The sequence below is a fragment of the Hemicordylus capensis genome, chromosome 2 (assembly GCF_027244095.1).
Source record: "Hemicordylus capensis ecotype Gifberg chromosome 2, rHemCap1.1.pri, whole genome shotgun sequence".
Lineage (NCBI taxonomy): Eukaryota > Metazoa > Chordata > Lepidosauria > Squamata > Cordylidae > Hemicordylus > Hemicordylus capensis.
The window spans coordinates 404,393,684-404,415,218 of record NC_069658.1 but is presented as its reverse complement, the minus strand read 5'-3'; the positions used below and the strand labels follow the sequence as shown (position 1 = coordinate 404,415,218).

General features: G+C 44.9%; 1 protein-coding gene across 1 annotated transcript in view; it reads left to right on the top strand.

The window, feature by feature from the left end:
• Positions 1 to 643: 643 nt before the first annotated feature.
• The window catches only part of TTYH2 (tweety family member 2), a 102,448-nt gene continuing 81,556 nt past the window's right edge, over positions 644 to 21,535 (top strand). Inside the window, exon 1 of the mRNA XM_053298422.1 lies at positions 644 to 751. The gene's annotated coding sequence lies outside the window, so the exon portion shown is untranslated. The remainder of the gene's footprint in view (positions 752 to 21,535) is intronic.

Genomic DNA, 21,535 nt, shown 5'->3' with positions numbered 1-21,535 from the left:
AAACCACCATACGTGTGTGTCGTGTGTCACTTTTAACTCTTCACATTTCCGGCCTCCTTTTTGCATCTATCTTTCCCATGCCTGTTTACTTCCCTCCTTGCTATTCCTCTTCTTCCCCCTTAGTTATTCCAAGAGAAAAGCAGCCTGACAAACTGGTTGGAAATGAGAATGAAGCGGTTATTGTGCAAAAGGTAGGATTTGAAGGAAGAGAAAGAGTATGGCACCACATATGTTTCTAGGGAGAAAAATATAAATCTTGTGGTGCATTAGGAAAAAATTCAAAAGCCTCAATAGACTAATATGCCTTTATTAGGCCTAAAAAGTCACAAAGTTGTGAGTCAGCTCACAAGTTCTGCACAGCAGGCACGTAACAACGATCGGGCAAGGGGAGACAGTTGTCTGGGGGCCCCACTGCCTGGAGGGGCCCCCCAGAGGCACCTCACATGACTCCACATTGCCCCCTGCCCAGCCCCAAGGCCCCTCAGCCACTTGCCCTGTTCGCCGTCTCTCCAGCTTGTTCTCCTGGCCGGCAATCCAGGCGGCAGACAAGCTGCAAAGAGCTCCTTTTCTCCCGCCTCTCAGCTGATCGGTGGGTGGGCGGGGCTTCCACGGAGGCCTCCTGTAGGCCTCTGTGAAGCCTGAACTTTAGTAGGGCCCAAGCCAGCCAGGAAGGAGGAGGTAGCCAGAGTGGCCACCACTGTTCTCTTCAGCAGAAGACCCCCTGCTGCCCTGCCCAGCCTACTCATGCCAGGTAGAGTGTGAACTCCTTTTTGTGGTTACCTTCCCCACCCCCACCCCGATATATAGGGATCTGCTTGCCATAGGGCTTTGATATGGGGGGGGGAGGGACTGAGAAGACTCTGAATATTTATTTTTAAACAGCTTGGAAAATTTGCTGGCTTAAAAAAAAACTATCTAAAAAGTCCTATAAGTGGCTTGTTTCATGGCAGAAAATTACAAAAACTTCTGGAAGAAAGAGTATTATATTTATTTTATTCATTCATTCATTCATTCATTTATAAATGCACTTATGTTCAAGTTGTTTTGCAACCCAGAAGGTCTGAGTGAGAACTGTGAAGCATGTCTTGTGCTTTTATTTTATTTTTCTTGTTTGTGAACTGCTCCCCAATAACTCGCAGGGACTTCAGGGTAAATCTGGCCAACATGTGAATGCAGCACCTCCATTCCAGAGGAGATGTGTGTTAAAGGGCTTTAAAAGCCCCCTGTGAAAAGACTCCTGGAATCAAACTTGACTGAATTTGTTCAGAATTCTGAGAAAACAAACATAGGCTCACCCTGCAGGGTTGAAAGTCTCCTTTGCTAATCTGCAGCGAGGGGGCCATTTTAATCATTCATCTTTCTAGTGTGTTCTAGGCATTAAAAGTAAAACAAATGTATAGTACTCAATGTATATCACTATATATTGTGACGTGTGTGTGTGTGTATTCAGTGAAATGTATTTCCAGGCAGCATATTTATTTTGGAATATCAGACTTAAATCCTTGGGGGCCTGGGGTGTGCGGAGGCCCTGGACTTTGAGTGTGGGGGCCCCCCCATTTTAAAATCTCATCTCTGGGCCCACTCCAACCTTGCTACGCCCCTGCTGCACAGGATTGGCATCAAGATTTGATCTAGCTGGACAGCTGCCCAGGGCCTTTAGATAGGTTCCGATATCACTTTTGTGCCCAAAGCTTTTGTGTGTGGCAGCGGCACTGAAGGGACTTTCTTGATAAGGGTGCAGACAGAGGGAAAGATTGAAGACTAACTCTCCTCACCTATTGTCCCCCCACCCCACCCAGGGGTGGGGAAATACTTTTTGTGGGGGAGATTTTGTTATTAGGTTTGGCAGGGAACATTAAATAAAACGATGGGGAACTCCTCAAATGATTAGGGAGGGATCTATACTCCTGTCTCTTGAAGCCCACTCAGGCTGAAGGGGTTCTACAGAGAGCACAGTTTGCCGAGGGCTCCTTGAACCCTGGAGCCATCGCTGATTCTGCAGAGAACTCTTCATCAAGCTGGGTATTAAACAGAACGGGGAAGGTGAGAGGAAACAGGCGGGCATAAAACTGAACTTGAAACCCCCAAACCTGCAGTTTGCAACAGTCTTAAGAGGCAGCGCGCAGAGCATCTTAGGCACACTTAATTAGAGTAGAATTTACTAGGTACAACGCAGATTTCAGTTGGTGAGACAAAGAAAAAATAATGGCTATTGTCCCTTGGGGGGGGCATATAAACTCTAGAGAGGGAATCGTAATAGAAAGGAAAAGACGGGTTGAATCCCTATTGTACTGCATTAATACTGATATCCACCGTGTCGTGATAATATTGCCCAAAATTCACGGGGAGTTGGGGGGCGGGGTTTGAATACTAGCGATAATCTAAAAGCAAGCCTACCCATTCATAAGAACCACGTACCGCTGTAGTTCGGATCCTGCAGAGGGCGTTCGCTCCTGTGCTAGGGGCTCCCTCTCCCCGCCCCACCCTGCCTAGCCCCTCCCCTCCCTCCGCTCAAAGAAAAGAAGGGGCGGAGTCCATTAGGTGCGCGCGGGCAGGGCTCGGGCCGGCGTGTAGAGCGCACGGCTGGGGCGGGAGGAGCGCGCCGCTGGTTCGAGGACCTAGACCTGGAGCAGGGAAGCCGAGCGATGCTGCTGGCGGCGCGCGCTGATTACCTGGCGCCCTGGTGGGCATCCTGGCTGCACGGGCTCCCCCATCTGAGCTTGAGCCTGCAACCCGTGTCCAGCACCTTCCGCCCGAAGGACGCCGATTACCAGCAGGTGCGCTTTCTCCCCCCGCCCTCCCCGCATGGTGCTGCCTCCGGGACCGCTGGGTTCTTGTGTAAGGCCCCACTCGGGGCTGACCTTGCCCAGGGCGCTTTGCGTCATCCTCGCCCCCCTATAGAACCCTTCTGCAGCTGGTGGGAGGTCCCTTGGCCTCGAGGCGCCGCTAGTAGCCTTTGCGTGGGTCCTCCTCCTGCTGCTCTCTGTATCGTGTTCTCTACAAGGCAAGCGGCCGGGTGGTGTTCCCCACCCTCCAGCTCTTGTGCAGTGCCTTGATCTTGCAGTGGGAGACCCCTTTAGACTTTTTCCCTTGGCCTGCGAGCAGCGAGCTTCTGCAGGGCTCTGCCTTTCCTGGGGGTTCGCATCGTCTGTTCCGGCTTTCTGTGAAAAGCCCGATGAGATAGCCACTCTAGTCTAGAATATGAGTCTTCTGTCGGAAGAAAATTGGCAACTCCCGTGAAATGTCCTTTGTACCCTTGCTGGCCCCCTGGTTTTCCCCCTCTGCGCATCGTGGTCTACTGAAATTATCCTGTTCCCGTACACTCCCCTATGTGGGTATGAATTGTTCATGACAGTCCATCTCGCCCTTGACTGGCCCTGGCAGAGTGCCCTATGCCTGCCCCTCGTATCTAATCACCACTCGCCCCGTGCTTCTTGAATAAAGCAGCCCAGAAGTCACACTCCAGCAGTGCCTCTTTGACCCCATTTGCAGTCTTCCATCCCTGTCTCAGCAAATAATTTGATTTCTTTACCCAAGCTCTAGTGTAGTTTTTGCTTGCTGCTGGGCAAATGTTGAGGTTTGATTTTTAAATGTGAAGCTGTGTGGCATTTTGTCATCCAAACAGTCTTGATCTCCTGAGGATTAAATGGATTTGTTGCAAATAAACATGAATAAAGACTTTCTCTGAATGAGTGTTTCTTAGGAACTTTAAGACAACCTTCTGGAGTTCTAAAAATTGTGTGGTGGTCTGCTCCTAAACATGTGAAAACTCCATCTTTCACTGGGTTTCTTGCAGCTGTCCCTGATCTACTCTCTCCCCTTGTAAGATCCTCCTCCAGCTGTCTCATGTGGGTATGTTGGTATGTTCCAAACTCCCATCATCCAATCTTCAATCAGCTGAATCCACTATCTGTCCCCCAATTCCCTTTGTGTCCTCATGATAGCGTAAATCTGTGTAAATAGTGCTCCCATTAACCTTGTCTAATTAGCTGGATACTTTGGATATGCCGTTGGCCATTCAGAATGTATTTTGCCTCAATGTCATCTCTATTTTGGGCATCTTGGTACTGAACGTCTCCTGTGATATCTCTGGAATGGATGTGGCAGAGTTCCTTTATGCTCTTCTGTTCACGGCTTGTGGGGTGTTCTGGAGAAGAGGGGTTCAGCAGGGGAATTGCCTGTGCTGTTTGCACAGGATCAAAGGCTTTGCAGAACCAAGGAACTAAAATAGCAAACTGTTTGTTGTGTGTTCTCTTTCTTTCAGTTGCCGTTAAGAATAGATAGTTGTGTGCTAGTTCAAGGAGAGGATTGTGGACACAGAAAACCTGTAGAAAGAGGGTTTGTGAAAAGTCAGAGGCATACATTGGCTTGGCAGTGGCTGCTTCAGAGTGCTCTATTGGAATTGTGTGTGTGTGTGGGGGGGGTGTTTTTGTTGGTGAGTGAGCAATGTCTTCTGTTTATTCAAGAGCTTGAGCTCCTTGCTGTGTAACTTATCCTGGAGCTTCCTTCCTTGATTACTTGGGTCGTGGTGATAATTCTTGCTTCACTTTCTGATATATTTGCTTAGTGTTGAAGAATCTCTTTGAACCATGACTATTTGTAGCCTGCAGTTGCCTAGAACTAACAGTCTCCAACAATTGTGTTACCCTCAGTTATATGAATGTGCCTTGAATGTGTTGTGAAAGTAAAGAGTATGAATTCAGTTGGAATATTGGACAAGGAAGTAGTTATTTTGCATGGAAAGTGCTCAAGCAATGTATAGGCGTCCTTGTATTTGGACACGGTCTCTGTGAAGATACATTTCTGTGTTCTTTGCACAATGTTCATCTAGCACATTCAAAGTGCTTGAGAAGTGTCTGATTCCACAAGCTCTGTTTTGAAACATAGAATCCTAGAGAAAGAACAACCTTGGAGGTCATCTAGTCCAAACCCCTTACTCAGTGCAGGAAACTGCTACAGCATCCCTGACAGCTGCCCAGTCTCCATTCGAAAGAGGAGCCAACCACTGCATGAGGCATGCAGTTCCACTAGTAAACAACTCTTACAGTTGGGAATCGGTTGCAAAAAGACTAAAAAAAATCCAAGAAAAAATACCCCCAAATTGCCCCAAATCACCCAGAATAAGCAAGAGAAGTGAGCAAATTGAACCTCTGGAAAACTTTGAACCCTCAAAAATCGCTCATAGGCACTTTTGAACCCCATACATTCCACTCAAACTCACTTTAAATCATGAGGAATTGGCAGGGTCAGCAAGAGGAATGAGTGGATTGAACTGCTGAACCCCCCAAAATTGTGGGGGAGGGGGGAGAACCCAATCACTAAAAAAATCTCATCAAACCGTGGGTACTCAGGTCACGGTTGGTGAGACGGTCACAATTTCCCAGTCACGGATACTCAAAATCACAATTGGGAAAACCGCCGTTGGCAAGGAATGACTATATAACACAAAACAAAGTACCTAATAAATAGAAGTATATTTCGATAACAAAGATAATAAAAATATGTATAACAGATTCCTGAACAATATAGAAAACAATAAGTAATTATATAAAGAGCAAAATGCAAGGATATACAGATGACTAATAATGGGGTATCAAGATACAGCCATCCCTTGCCAACCGCGGGTTTCTCAATTGTGGTTTTGAGTATCTACGACTGGGAAATTCTGGCAGGTCTCACCAACCTGAGTATCCATGGTTTGGTGAGATTCCCCCCCACCCAGTTTTGGAGTGTTTTTCACCATTTCTGGCATATGTGGGGGTCATTTGGGGGGGTCCCCTTCACTCCTCTTACTGACTTCTGGTGATTTGGGGGGATTTTTTTCCTGCATTTTTTGGTCTTTTGCGACTGCGATTCCCTTAACCCCCTGTTTGCCATTGATTTCAATGGCTTGTCTTGTCTACCACGAATTCGCCAACCACATGGTTTTCCCTGAACAGTTGGCAAGAGATGACTGTGTAAGAATGTACAAGTGAAGATTTGCAGCGCTACTGCGAAGTTTCGGATACTTCTTCAGTTCGCTCTTTAAATAATTTCAATTAGGATTTTGTTGTCTACTCCAAGGAGCAGGACTCTGTGCTTCTATAATCGTCTGACTGATTTCACCACAAGGAACTAGATAAAACTCCAGAGTTATTGTTGAAAGTAAAACTGCTCCCTACAAGTGGAGTGAAAGAATTGGTGTTTGGCCAAATGGTATTGACGGCTACCGCAGGTAGGCAGGAATTGGTAATGGTAAGGCCTGCTCCCAAACCTTTTCGTTGATCCCGTATCAAGTTTGCTGGCCTGATAATTTCTTCCGATTACAGCTAATTGACTCTCTGCCAAAAGACTCCTGGAGCACAATAGGTGCACTACATACAGTAGGGAGTGTATTTAAAAACACGGAGTGGCCATTCTGCAGCAGTGGTGTCCCAAATGGCATAACCTCTGAGTATTTATAGCAAGCAGAAAAGCTGTGGGTCTGGAGATGGGCACAATTGGCAACCAGCAGGGAAGGAGCTCTTTGTGGGTAGTGGTAAAGCAAGGGTGTGTGTGTGGTGGGCTGGGATGTATCTGCACCCTAAACCAGCATGTACCTGCCCATGCAGTTTTTCCTTCATCCCCCTGATTGGACTCTTCCCCTGCCAGCCAATTTTTCCAGAAGTCTGGGAGAGCAGGATGAGCTATTGGGGGATGGGGAGGAGGCACAATGGGGGGTGGCGGCAATGGGCATGACTGCTGCCAGCAGGAAGGGGCAGTCATCTGCTTGCCAATAGGGCTGGTGAGGTGGTGATGGCTGGAGCCAACTAACTTGCTGCCTCCACCAATCCACAGCCTGAAGCGACTGTCTCACTTCTCTAGCCGTACATGCCAGGGGGGTCCTGGTTTGCTCTGGTTAACATCTCTGCCTGTTGTCAACTGTGGCTTACAGACCGTGATCTGAAGCCAGAGCTGTATGTTGATTGTGGTTTGTAAACAGTTCCTGAGTATGGATGACACACGGGGCTGTTCACATGTACCAGGATGTTGACATCACAGCTTTGCTGTGGGGGGCGGGCAAGCATGCAGGTTTTGGGAGAGTTATGGATGCATTCACAGCGGAACAAGCCATGGTTTGTTTGGTCATCTGAACTGGCCCATTTAGTGCTATCTGCTGTAAAGGGGGACTAAGAGAAGTGTTTGTGTTAGCATGTGAGTTCTCTACCATGGATCCACAGGTTCATTCATCCATTCATTCAATTGGGACTTATCCAAGAGGTAACTCTTGGGACTTATCTCAGCTTCCATGTTTCTTGCTTGTAAAACTGGTCTGTCTTCTAGGATTTCTTCTGCATCCTTAACTCAGTATGTGCCACTTGACCTCTGACTTGTCTCAGTTCCTTAGGGGCTGGCCTTGGTTGTCAAATCCTGGTCATCTGCCCCTCTCCCCCTTCTCCAGGTGCCTCCACCACCAAGCAGGGACCAGAGAAGCCCTAAGGGGATGGGCCACAGTTCGGTGGTAGAGCATCTGCTTTGCATACAGAAAATCCCATCCCAGATTGGCATCCCTGGCGTCTCCAGGTAGTGCTGGGAAAGTCTCCTGCCTGTAGCCTTGGAGAACCTGCTGCCAGTCAGTCTAGACAATACTGAGCTAGATAGACCAATGGTCTGACTCAGTATCAGGCAGTTTTGTTTGTTCCTGTTTCTCTTTTTTCCATGGGAAAGGGAGTCATCGAATTGGCCATTACTGGACCAAGGCAATCTTGCCAGCTCAGCTAAACCAGGGCCAAGGTAGCCCGCACTTCAAGCACTGTGGCCAAACAGTTGCAGCCTCCTTCTTTTAGCTGAAAATGGTACTGGTGCTTTCTGGTCCAGCTATGTGCTGGCAAGGCACTCTGTGTGTCTTTGTAGCAGGGTGGCCAAGGCAGTTGCAGGGGAGTAACAGCAGGAGAGAGAGGGCATTCCCGCAACTCCTGCCTGTAGGCTTCAAGTAGCATCTGTTGGTCCACTGTGTTAAAACAGGATGCTGGACTAGATGGGCCTTGGGCCTGATCCAGCAGGGCTGTTCTTATGCCCCAGGCACCCTTTCTGGCTCCAGTGCAGGAAAGGGTGCCAGAAGCTTCCTGAGTTGGCTCTGTGCCAGCAAGACATGCCTGAAGCATTTTGGCAACACATCAGCAAAGTCTACCCAGCCTTCTTTGGCTCTGTGAACTGTAGAGTGGTAGGAATTGCTGAACAAGATGATCTCCGTCTATCTCTATGGCTCCAAAGTTGGAATGAAGGCTGGGGTTCATTTGTCTCCATTGCCAGAAGACGGCATCTAACTCACCATGGTGAGGGGAGCGAATGAAATGTGGAAACCTGTCCTTGAATCTGCTCTGCATGTAATTTCATACAGTCAGAAAGCTGCACCCCCAGCTTTCTGACTGTAGCACAATTGTCTGGGTTTAAAGAAAATTAGTGGTCTTTTTTTGGTGATGCCCCGGATGTGCCAGGTGATTTAGGCATGTTTCTGTTTCCTGTAATCTACATTCTCCCTGGTTTCCAATATCTCTTGTTTTAGCTATAATATTAATGCACATAATGGGTCTTAGTAACACACTGTATCAGAATTGTAGTCTGTATGTTGGGGCCATTTCTTCTCATTTCTTTGCACTTATTACCTTACTCCTTCCAGTGGCTTCCATTAACTTGCTCCCATTAACAGCTCTTAAACAAATGGTTCCTAGCTTAATTTCATTTGCACAAAATCATATTCTGCCTGTGGATATCACAAATTCACTCCAGATTCTGAGTTTGGTACTGGTAAACCCACAGTAAACTGCCAGATGCTGAGAACCTTCCAAGCTGAAATAACTGTGGGGTTATCTTTTATATAGTAACAAGAAAATTTTATTTTTAATTTTAATTTCTTTTTAAACATTTCTATATTGGCAAACTTACATTTAAGGTCACTTTACAATTCATATTATAAAATGCTAGAAATTGGGCAAGCCTGAAACCTTAATTTTAGTAAACTATGAATAATAATGTTTGCACAAATTTATTTATTAATTTATTAATTTGATTTGTATACCACCCTTCCAAAACGGCTCAGGGCAGTTTACAATTAAAACACACCACTAAAACAGTAAAGAACTAAAACAAATTAAAAAACAATATAACAATTAACAATTTAAAAACATTTTAAAACAACAATTAAACAATTACAGTGATTAAAAACCCCAAAATCGGGTTTTGAATTTTAAAATAAACCAGAAATTAAAAACCCCACAATTTAGGAAGCTGAGAAAGCTTGGGTGAAAAGAAGGGTTTTCAGGTGTTTTTTGAAAATTGCCAGAGATGGGGAGGATTGCATCCCAGCAAGGAGCGCATTCCACAGTCTCGGGGCAGCGACCGAGAAGGCCAGTCTCTGTGTAGCCACCAAACGAGTTGGCGGTAACTGGAGATGGACCTCCTCAGATGATTTCAGTGGGCGGTGGGGCTCATAACGAAGAAGACGCTCTCTTAGGTACTCAGGGCCTAAGCCGTTTAGGGCTTTGTAAGTAAGCTATAACTAGCACTTTGTATTTTGTCTGGAAACCTATTGGCAGCCAGTGTAACTCCATCAGTAAAGGATTAACATGGTCTCTCCGAGATGACCCAGAGACCAACCTGGCTGCCGTGTTCTGAACCAACGGAAGTTTCCAGACTACGTACAAAGGCAGCCCCATGTAGAGCGCATTACAAAAGTCAAGTCTGGAGGTCACCAACAGATGTACCAATGTTTTGAGGTCATTGATCTCGAGAAACGGGCGCAGCTGGCATATCAGCCGGAGCTGATAGAAAGCACCCCTGTCCACCGCCTCAACCTGAGAAACCAGGGAGAGGTGTGGATCCAGAAGTACTCCCAGACTGCGAACCTGTTCCTTTTGGGGAAGTGTAATCCCATCTAGAACAGGTAGATCAAAATAGTCTCTAGAGTTCTGACCCCACACAATAAGTACCTCCATCTTATCTGGATTCAGCTTCAGTTTATTCTCTCTTATCCAGCCTATTACTGCTTCCAGACATGCATTTAGGGAGGATATGTCAGCTCCTGAAGAAGTTGACATGGAGAAGTAGATCTGGGTGTCATCAGCATACTGGTAACACCCAGCTCCAAATCCCCTGATGATCTCTCCCAGCGGTTTCATGTAGATATTAAAAAGCAGTGGAGAGAGTATGGAGCCTTGAGGGACACCATTCTTAAGCTCAGATTTTGAAGAGCAACAGTATCCAATTGACACCATCTGGAATCTATCCGAGAGGTAGGAGCGGAACCACTGTAAAACAGTGCCTCCCACCCCCAACAACCTCAGACGTTCCGGAAGGATACTATGGTCGATAGTATCGAAAGCTGCCAAGAGATCCAAAAGGACCAACAGAGTCACACTTCCTCTGTCAATTGCCAATTGGAGATCATCCATCAAGCCGTTCAAGGCAGTATCCACCCCATAGCCCGTCCAAAAACCAATTTGAAATGGGTCTAGATCAGTGTTTCTCAACCTTTTTGGAGTCAAGGACTGCTAAATTCATCATGCAGAGTTTCAAGGACCGCTACATTTTTTGTGTGCAGTTTCTAGTCCCAGACCAGCAGTTAGCAAAGGGGTTTCAAGTTTATCTATTAGCACAGGCGTTCACAACTCAGATGTCCTGATGGGCCAAAACTGACCGTGACTTAATCAATCAAATCAAAGTGAAATTAATGAAAATGAATTTAATCAATATTTAACTTTTGAAGTTCTGGCTCAAAAGGGGGAGGGAGGAAAGGATGAGACATCATGGCTCCCTGGCACCTGAGATTTGTCCAGTCCAGATTTAACATTACCATATTTTAAAAATAGGTTGCAACCTTACACTCCATTCTTCCAATTCTGTCTTTTCTTACTCCTCATCTATCTGTTTTGCATATAAACATGCAGGCAGGAACTTGTGTCAAGTTCCTGTATACATAATATCTTGCTTCTTAAATGCATAAAAATAGTAATTTAATATTGCTTTTAAAATAGTACTCTCTCTTACACACACAGTACTCCGCCTCCAGCTTTCCTCCTCTCTTCATTTGGTAATCACTGCCCTTGCTCTCCTTAGCAAATGGGACAATGCATGTTTGCTACCATAAAACCAGCTTATCAACTTAATTGATAGGAAGCTTAAAACATGACATCTCATATCATACTGGAAGTCTGTAACCAAACATCATCCAAAAAACCTCCAAGCAGTACACTCAGAACTAAAACACTCATTACCTTGAAAAGGTAATGTTATGGTAATGAACTTTACACATCAATATGGCATCCACATTAGGAAAGTAAACCACAGGGAATGGGGTGGGAGATTTAACCCTTCATACCACACATTCATATATATCCAGGTTTTTACAACTGTAATGATTTTTAGGCAGAGGTTTAAGAGGGGGGGGAGTACTATGTACTCACACATGAGTGGGAAGACTTTTAGTGGGTCTCTTCTTCATCCTTCTTTCCCTCCTCCTCTCTCCTCTATTCACCATTTCATACCTTGCTACACCCAGCCCCCACTCCATCCCCTTTCTCGTGATCTCTTTTTTCCACTGGTTTTCTCAGTTCACACACATTGCACTAGTTCTCTCTCCTGCCTGCATGTTTGCTTTTAAAAATCCCAGTTTATGTTAGCTTCATCCCCTTTTTGGTAAGTCAGTAGCTCACCCTAGCCACCCCTTTCTTCATCTCCCTCATCCCCCCCCCCACATTTTATTTCTCAGTTCACACAGATTGTACTTGTTCTCTCCTGTATGCTTGCTTTTAAAAATCCCATTTTATTTGATCTTCATCCCCTTTTGTTGATCCCCTCTCACTCGCCCTGCTACCTGCCTCGTGTGTTTCACCAGCTGCATACCAGTGACATCACTCGCTCTCGCTATCATCAAAGAGACTGGAGAGATTAGCTGGGAGTGAGAAGACAGAGCCCTGCAGAAGACAGAGCCCTGCAGCGAAGGCTGCCTGGTTAAAGATTAGCTCCAGGGAGCTAATCTCCAGGGTGTTAAAGGACTGGCATGCTTGAAAAGGAGGGGGTGTTAAAAGACTTGCACTCAACCCCCTGGGGACCGGCAGCGGTCTGGGGACCAGCAGTTGAGAAACTGTGGTCTAGATAATCAGTTTCCTCCAAGACCGCCTGGATCTGAGAGGCCACCACCCTCTCAATTACCTTGCCCAGCTATGGTAGGTTGGAAACAGGCCTATAATTGCTCAACTCCAAGGGATCTCATGCAGGCTTCTTTAGAAGAGGTGTAATGATTGCCTCCTTAAGACAAGGAGGCATCCTGTCCTCCCTCAGAGAAGCATTTATGATATCCACCAGGCTGTTTACAACAACCTCCCTGCTAGATCGAACAAGCCATGTTGGACAAGGGACAAGAGAACAAGTGGTAGGCCTCACCGATCCAAGCAGCTTGTCCACATCCTCAGGAGTCACAAACTGAAACCAATCCAGTTGAATCACATAAGAGGAGTCGTTTGGCACCTCCGGCTCAGACATCAAATTAATTGTGGAGTCTCCATCTAGGTCGGCCCGAATCCGAGAGATTTTATCTGGGAAAAACTCTTTAAACATATCACAGCGGGTAACTGATGACTCCAAATTCTGATTCAAGGGAGGGGGGGCAGATACTAATCCCCTCACAACCCTGAACAACTCCGCTGGACGTGAATTTGCAGAGGCAATACGGGCAGAAAAGAACCGCCTCTTTGCTGCATGTATTGCCTGAGCATAGATCTTTAGATGTGCTCCATGTCGCAATCTGTCAGATTTGAGTCGAGTCTAGTCTTCCTCCACTTGCGCTCCAGTCGCCTACCTTGCCATTTCAGCTCCCATAGATCTTCCGTATACCAAGGGGCCAATTTTGAAGCGGGTCGGAGGGGACGCTTGGGAGCAATCGTGTCTACTGCCCTGGTGAGCAAGTTGTTCCAATTCTCAACCAGGGCATCAACAGGATCACCAGCAAAGCCAACATTAAATCCCTCCAAGGCTTCTTGGAATCTTAATGGATCCAGTAACCTCTTCAGGCGGACCATTCTAATGGGCCCCTCACCCCTGCAGAGGTGGGAAGTGGTTGTAAGTCCAACCTTAACCAGATGGTGGTCCGTCTATGACAATGGGGAAATCATAGGAGTCCCCACCCACGGAACATCACCCTGATCAGAGTAAAATACCAAATCAAGCATGTGACCTGCAATATGCGTCAGTCCAGAGACCACTTGGGATAGGCCCATAGTTGTCATGGCCACTATGAACGCCTGAGCTGCCCCAGACAGATTGGTCCCAAAATGAACATTGAAGTCCCCCAGTACCAAGAGTCTGGGAGACTCCAACGCAAGTTCCGCAACCAAGTTCATGAGCTCAGTAAGGGATTCTGCTGGGCAGCAGGGCGATCGGTACACCAACATTGCTGTGTTAAAAATCTAAAAAAATTCTCTGCCATAAATTCAGTGGCTGGACTTGGCATAACTCACTTACCTCTTTGCCTCAGTGGTCCCCGTCTGTAAAATGGTGGCTTTAATTGTTTGGATGTGCCTACAACTTTGTATGTAACACTTCTAGACTTTGATGTTGTAATGGGATGTGATAGATAGCTGCATCTGGCTCCATTCCATATACTGCCTTGCAGCTGACATTGTCTATGCAGCTGAAACTCTGCTCCCCAAAAGCTATATTGCTCAAGCCTTTACCCACCCTTAAACCTTATTCTGATTTCCCCTCCTTCCTGTCTAAAGAAGAGCTCTGTGCAATTTGAAACTTGCTTAATTTTCGAACATAGTTGGTTCAGTAAAAGGTGTTCTCTTAATAATTAAAGATAGACTTGGCACGACATTTAATGATTTTTTTTACTGCCATGACAAATAAGTGTTTTGCCAAGGGAATTTTAATTTAGTTTTTTTCCGCCTGGGGAAACTAATTGGTCCCAGCTTAAAGCATTAACACTTTTTATTTAATACTGCTCTATCAGTATATACCACATTGCTGTGGATTTTGGTACAGTTTCAGCTACACATTCAAATGGCGACTGCATAAAACAGTAGATTAACTGATGAGAGAGGCTGGTATACCTAAATAAAACCAGCAGAAGTGTAGTTTACATACTGAATCCCTGAATATATACATCTTGGTTTGGGTTTAAAGTCTTGTGACAGTCTAAAAATTTAAAATACTAGGCAATGCAGTATTCTGTCACCTGTAGAACTCTATTTGCGAACACTTGGCAGAACTAATCCCCAGTGACAGTGCTTTCTCTCTCTTCTGCTGCATTTTAAAACATCTTCCCCTAGTATGGCTTGCTTTCTCATTGACTTCTTCCTTTACTTAAAATTAAAGCATGATGCAATATGAACAGTATATAAATATCTTTTTCCCCAATAGCCAAAATCATTGCCTATTCAGCAGCTATCTTCCATGGTATATATGTGCAGATTTTCTCACTTATAAGTGGAAAAACCCAATGATAAACTGGCAATTATCAGTGCCCTATGCAAAAGTAATTCTTTCTGCTAGGAAACTGCTAACCCAGATTAGGATTCAGTTGCAAGACGCCCACTTGCAGTCATTGGTACAGTGTACTGGTCAACCGCTAACATTCACCTCAGACATGATTGTAGCCCAGCGAAACACTCGTGGGTTTTTTTTTAATGTGTGGTTCTATCCATGCCACTTCTGGTTGCATCTTTCAAAATGTTGTCCACTGGAGATTTGGCTGTATACAGGTGAAAGCTTTCTAATTTAAGTTGACAGGCACGCTGAATCTGGGACTCTTAGTAATTCCCCATGTGTCTGAGACACAGACATCTATGATATATCAAGAGCTAGCATTGCAGATAGAAAAAGTGGGTAATAGTACTGATGGATCTGGGATGGAGAGTAGGGAAACGTTTGTGGGGAATAGCAACTAAATGGACCTCACTACAGCCAGTTTTTAGGTAGTGTTGCCTGGTAAGCAAACTAATGGAGCTTTGATTCAAGATGGGAAGCACAGGACTAATTCAGACTGACCTGTTTTAATCAAGCAGACCATAGATATATTAGTCGTGATCATCTAATGGGCTATGGGGTGGAGACTGCCTTGGTCAGCCTAATGGATTATCTCCAATTGGCAATTGACAGATACAAAGTTCTGGTTATAACTTATAAAGCCCTAAATGGATTAGGCCCTGGGTATTTAAGAGAGCGTCTTCTTCCCTATGAGCCCCACCACCCACTGAGCTCATCTGAGGAGGTCCGTCTCCAGTTACCGCTGACTTGTCTGATGGCTACACAGAGACGTGCCTTCTCGGAGATTATGGAATGCACTCCCTACTAAGAGTCTATCCTCCCCATCTCTGGCAATTTTTTTAAAAGTCTGAAAACACATCTTTTTAACCAAGCTTTCTCAGTCTTTTAAAATTTGTTGGTTTTAATTTTGTGATTGGTTTTAAATTGTTGAATTGTTTTAACTTTTTATATGTGTTTTAATTGTTTTATGTTAACCACCAAGAGACGAAAGTTTGGGTGGTATATAAATATGATAGATAGATAAATAAATCATACGGTGTCTGAATTGAATTTGGCTAAAAAGCAAAGAATTTAACTTGTATTCACTGCTGTGCCTCTCTTCTGCAGTGGGGAATGGATCCTAAATGATGCACATGGTAGCCAGTGTTCCCTTTAACAAGGATTCCCAGATTTTGTTGACTACAACTCCCAGAATCCCCAAGCAAAAGCCACTGCAGCTGGGGATTCTGAAAGTTGTAGTCAACAACATCTGCAAATCCCTGTTAGAGAGAACACTGATGGTAGCCCTATTAAAAAATTGTTGGACACTCGAACAAGTGTGCAGTAAACTGAAGTATAGATTTGAACACAAGTACAGTTATTAACACGTTATGTTGAACACAGGTAGAGCAGTAGCAGTACTAGTACTATCTGTACCATGCATTTGAGGGACCTGTACCTGATGTCTCTCTTTAAATGAATGCAGGTATCCCTCCTGTATTCTACCAGAGACAACCAAGGGGCTCTGTGGTCGCCAGGAGTCAACACCGACTTGACAGCACACTTTACTGCCATTCACACAAACACATGTACACTCATAGAACATAATATCCCAATAGGGCTAGTGACCTGTTATGTACCCGAAGCTTTTCAAAGGCCCTCTACTCAACACAACTTCCTGTGCCTCCCCCCTCAAAAACTACTCCTACAGAACAGTATTTGATGTAGAGAAAAGGTCTGCTGCTGGAAGGAGAATTTAGCACCCTCCCTTCCAATCAGTGTGTGAAAGCTCCTTGGCTCCCAGCTCTGGCAAATAAAACTGACAAGATGTGGCTCCTAGCGCTCCAGAAAAATTATTAGCATAGGGTAAATCATGACTGGCAATGCATCTTATCACTAAGATCATGGATCTGGTATTTGATGCAGGTTCTGCTGATCTAAGATAGGCTTGCAGAGCAGCAGAGGAAATGTAACCTAATGTAGTACAAGTTGCTCAGAGGAACATTGCAGGCACGTCTTCTTGCAGACAAATGGTTGCCAACCATGTGGTGCAACCTGAAATTTGGTTCCAGTATTCTGTTGCCAAAAGGAAAAGCACTGCAGCCCTCAACATACACTCTTTTGTGTAGGTCAGGATAAGCGAATAAAACACTTATCCCTTGGATTTGAGTAGAACACATCTGCCCTTGCTTCTGCATTCTATATGACTTGTAGATTAATCTATTTGAATTTGGAAATGGGCTGGAATTAAAGCAGAAACACCAGCCTCTCCAAATGCAGATGATATAGCCAGCCTTTCTCATTAACCTAGAGGTGATTCATGGGCTCACCAGGCTATCTTGCTTGTCAGACTGCCATTCACTAAAGTGCAAAGGTTAGCTTACTGCCATATAATGGGAGTGTGATAGGAACATAAGAAGAGTCCTGCTGGATCAGGCCCAAGGCCTATCTAATCCAGCACCCTGTTTCTCACAGTGGTTCACCAGATGCCGCTGGAAGCCCACAGGCAGGAGGGGAGGGCATGCCCTCTCTCCTGATGTTGCTCCCCTGCTGCTGATACTCAGCAGCATCTTGCCTCTGAGGCTGGAGGTGGCCTATGTTCCCTCAGACTAGTGACCATTGAGAGACCTATCCTCCATTAATTTATCTAAACCCCTCTTAAAGCCATCCAGGTTGTTGGCTGTCACCACATCTTGTGGCAGAGAATTTCATAGGTTGATTATGCATTGTGTGAAAAAGCACTTCCTTTTGTTGGTCCTAAATTTCTTGGCAATTGGGTTCACTAGAACCTGTGGTTCTAGTGTTATGAAAGAGGGAGAGAAAATTATCTCTAACAGCTTTCTCCACACCATGCATGATTTTATAGACTTCTGTCATGTCTCTCCTCAGTAGCCTTTTTTCTAAACTAAAAAGTCCCAGGTGTTGTAGCCTTCCCTTGAAAGGAAGGTGCTCTAGGCCCCTGATCATCTTGGTTGCCCTTTTCTGCACCCTCTCCAGTTCTGTAATGTCTTTTCTATGGTGACCAGAACTGTACACAGTACTCCAATTGTGGCTGCACCATGGTTTTGTACAAGGGCATTATAATATTGTCTTAATTTGAATCCCCTTCCTAATTATCCCTAGCATGGAATTGGCCTTCCACAGCTGCCACACATTGTGTCAACACTTTCAATGAGCTGTCCACCACAACCCCAAGATCTCTATCTTGGTCAGTCACTGGCAGCTGAGACCCTATCAGTGTATATGTGAAGTATGGGTTTTTTGCCCCAATATGCATCTCTTTACACTTGCTAACATGGAACTACATTTGCCATTTTGTTGTCCACTCACCCAGTTGAAGAGATCCTTTTGGATCTCCTCGCAATCTGTTTTGGATTTCACTACCCTGAATAGTTTGATGTCATTTGCAAATTTGGCCACCACACTGCTTACCTAGATCATTTATGAACTAGTTAAAGAGCACTGGTCCCAGTACAGATCCCTAGGGGAGCCCACTTCTTACTTTCCTCCATTTAGAGAACTGTCCTTTTATACCTACCCTCTGTCTTCTGTCCTTCAGCCAGTTACCAATCCACACATGAACCTGTCCCACTTATCCCGTGACTGCTAAGTTTTTACAAGAGTCTTTGATGAGCTTTGTCAAAATCCTTTTGAAAGTCCAAGAATACTGTTTCAACTGGACTACCTTTATCCACATACCTGTTGATACTCTTAAAGAACTCCAACAAGTTGGTGAGGCAAGATTTATTTTTGCAGAAGCCATTCTGGTTCTCCTTCAGCAAGGCCTGTTCTTTTATAGGCTTAAAAATGTTATCCTTGAGAATGCTTTCCATCAATTAGCCCAGAACAGACTTCAATCTAACTGGCCTATAATTTCTTGGATCCCTTTTTAAAATCCGGTGTTACATTGGCTACTTTCCAGTCCTCTAGTACAGAGCCATATTGTAGGGATAAAGTACATACCCTTGTAAGGAGTTTGGTAATTTCACATTTGAGTTCTTTAAGGACACTCAGGTGGATGTCATCTGGCCCTGGCAATTGGTTAATTTTTACTTTTTCCAGACAGTTTAGGACATCATCTCTCTTCCCTTCTATCTAACTCGGTTCTTTAGCCTCTGTCCCAGAGAAGGTCATTTCAGGCACAGGTATATGCTCAGTATCCTCTGTCGTGAAGACAGATGCAAATAACTTGTTTAGCTTCTCTGCAATCTCTATATCCTCAATAATCCCTTTCACTTATCATCTAAGGGTCCAACCACCTCCCTGGCAGGTTTCCTGCTTCTGAAGTACTTAAAGAAGTTTTTGTTATTCCTCTTGATGCTTTTAGCTGAATGTTCCTCAAATTCTCTTTTAGTCTCTTATTGTCTCCTTGCATTTCTTCTGCCAGAGTTTGTGTTCCTTTCTGTTCTCCATTTTGGCAGGCCTGAAGAGTCTTTTCCCCCTTTATAGCTTCCTTGACTTTACTTGTTAGCCATGCTGGCATCTTTCTGGACTTGGTAGTACCTTTCCTCCTTTTTAGTATACATTCTAACTGGGCTCCAAGTATTGTGGATTTAAGTATATACCATACATTCTGGAGCCAAGTGACTATCCTGATTTCCCCTTTGTCTTTTCACCAAACTCCTCATTTTAGAGATATTTCCTCTTCTGAAGTTCAAAGTGTTTGTGTTAGACTTCCTTGGTGATTCTCTCATTGCATGTTTGCTGAATATGATCACACTATGGTCACTGTTCCCTAAAGGTTCCACAACACTGACATCTCACACCAGGTCCTGGGCATCATTCAGGATTAAGTCTAAGGTCACCTTCTCTTTGTTTGGTTCCACGACCAACTGTTCTAGGGCACAGTCATTTAGCGTATCTAGAAATTTGGACTCTTTGTCACTACCTGAATGTGAATTTACCCAATCTGTGTGAGTAATTGAAATTACCCATTATTACAGCTCTGTCTCTAATGTCTCCCTGATTTCCTTCTGCAACTCCCAGTCACTGTCAGTATTGTGGTCAGGAGGGCGATAGCATGTCCCTAATAACACATTTCTTTTCAAGCCTTGTATTGTCACCCACAGTTTCTGTGAAGGACTCGGGTCTTCCTAGGTTTTCTAGCTTGTAGGATTCTATCCCTTCTTTAACATACAGTGCTACTCCACCCCCAGTTCACCCCTCCCTGTCCTTTCTATAGAGTTTATAATATAGAGGAATATAAACTGTGTCCCACTGGTTCTCACTGTTCCACCATGCTTCTGTTATGCCCACTCAGTTTTCATTAGCAGTTGAGTATTTAGGTCGCCCATCTTGGCTCGGAGCCATCAGCCTTGGATGCCTCTCTTTCGTCCCTGAAGTTCTCTTTCACATACCTTTCTGACTCTGAGCTTCTCCAGAGCAGCCACCTTGGCTTTGAGTGTTAGTTAGTTGTTTATTTACGATCTTAGATCAAACATCAATATACACAGAATATACACAGTAAAAAGAAAATAATGGAGACAAAGTCTAAAATGTCATCAAATATATAAAATCAGGAATCTTTGACAGTAACCGATTGCTGTGCTCTAGCTTATCTTAGTTTGGTCAATGTGTAACAAAATTTAGCAACCGCCAGGGATATTGTTGGGTCCCTGTCTTCTAATAAGCATATAAGAATTGTCTCCACTGAGTGGCTTTGGAGCTTGGCTTTGAGTGAACAAACTTGTTCCCTGAGAGCCAGGAGCTCCTTGCACTGAGCGCACACCCATGACTTTTCTGCCCATCAAACAGATAGTCATAAATGCAACACTCTGTGTAATACACTGTGAACAACCCCCTTCCCTGCTGGTTTACTATCTTCATGACTGCTTTTGTTGGCTGTTTTGAAATTTAGGTCTTAGCTTAAGTTGTCAACTATTCAACAGTTCAAACTTTGTTTCCCAAGAATATGAAGGAGGGAGTAGTACTTACTACCTTTTCCCTCTGGGCTCCTTGTGATCAAGGGGGCTCCTTCCAAGCTCTCTCCCACATGTCCCTGCTAAACTCCATGCAAAACTTCTGTATACCTGTTTGCTAATTCCTGTTCGCGAGGTTCCCTGTCCACTTCCTCTTATGTAGAGAAAAGGCTTCAAACTGAGGCAAATGGGCTCAACAGGAATGTGGCCCCTCTCACCAGGTGTGACTCACCTCATCCCTAGCTGGCTCCTCTCACTGCCTCTCTCCAGACAGGAGAGAAACTATAAAATTGAAAGCCACAAAAACAAGCCCTGGCAACCCCCCCCCCCCCAGACACACACTGGGATTTCTCCCCTAAAAAGATACCAGCCCTTCAAAATCTCCCACTTGTCCTGTTTGAAGAAGAAGAAATCTTTTAGAGAAGCTTGCTGCTACTTCTCGGGTCTGCTTCTCTTAAGAAAAAGTCTGTTTTAGAAGGCCAGAAATGGAGGACTTAGCTGCAAGCAAAACATTTCAGAAAAAGTATTAATGATGCATATTGGACTGAAACCTCCCATCCATCCGCACCAGCAGTATTCCTCCTAAGGCGTGCATGTGCTGACAAGTTTTTTGGATGTCCACTCAGTTAACTTTAGATTCCGCTCCGGTTGAATCAGGAAGGCCCCACTCTAAATGCATGTGCATGCACACTGCTTTGATACTGCCCCCCCCCGATCAAAACTCATTCTTCACAAAGATGAAAAAAAAATAGAAAGAACGCTGCCCCCTGTGTCCGCTGACACCTGTGCTCCTAGGAGCTTGATTCTGGTGCCTAGGTATCTGGGGGAAGAAAATTCCAGCCCCAAGGAGACAGCTCAATTTGTGGTGGCTTTTTGTATTACTACTTAACAAAACCTGTGCATCTTTCCCAAAGGGAAATGTTTTGTCTACACGTTTAATCACATAAGAGCTGGATTGTGGTGCCTGCCTGTGTGATCCTCTTTAAGCCCTGCCCTCCCCCACGCATTTATAGACAAGGCATTTTCCTCCCACATATTTGGTCTGGAGTCTCCAGTGTTGGGCACTCAACAGGAATTAACAAAGAATCTGATCTCCCATGGGTTAGTATGCCAAGGTAGAGCACCTCTAGCAGTAG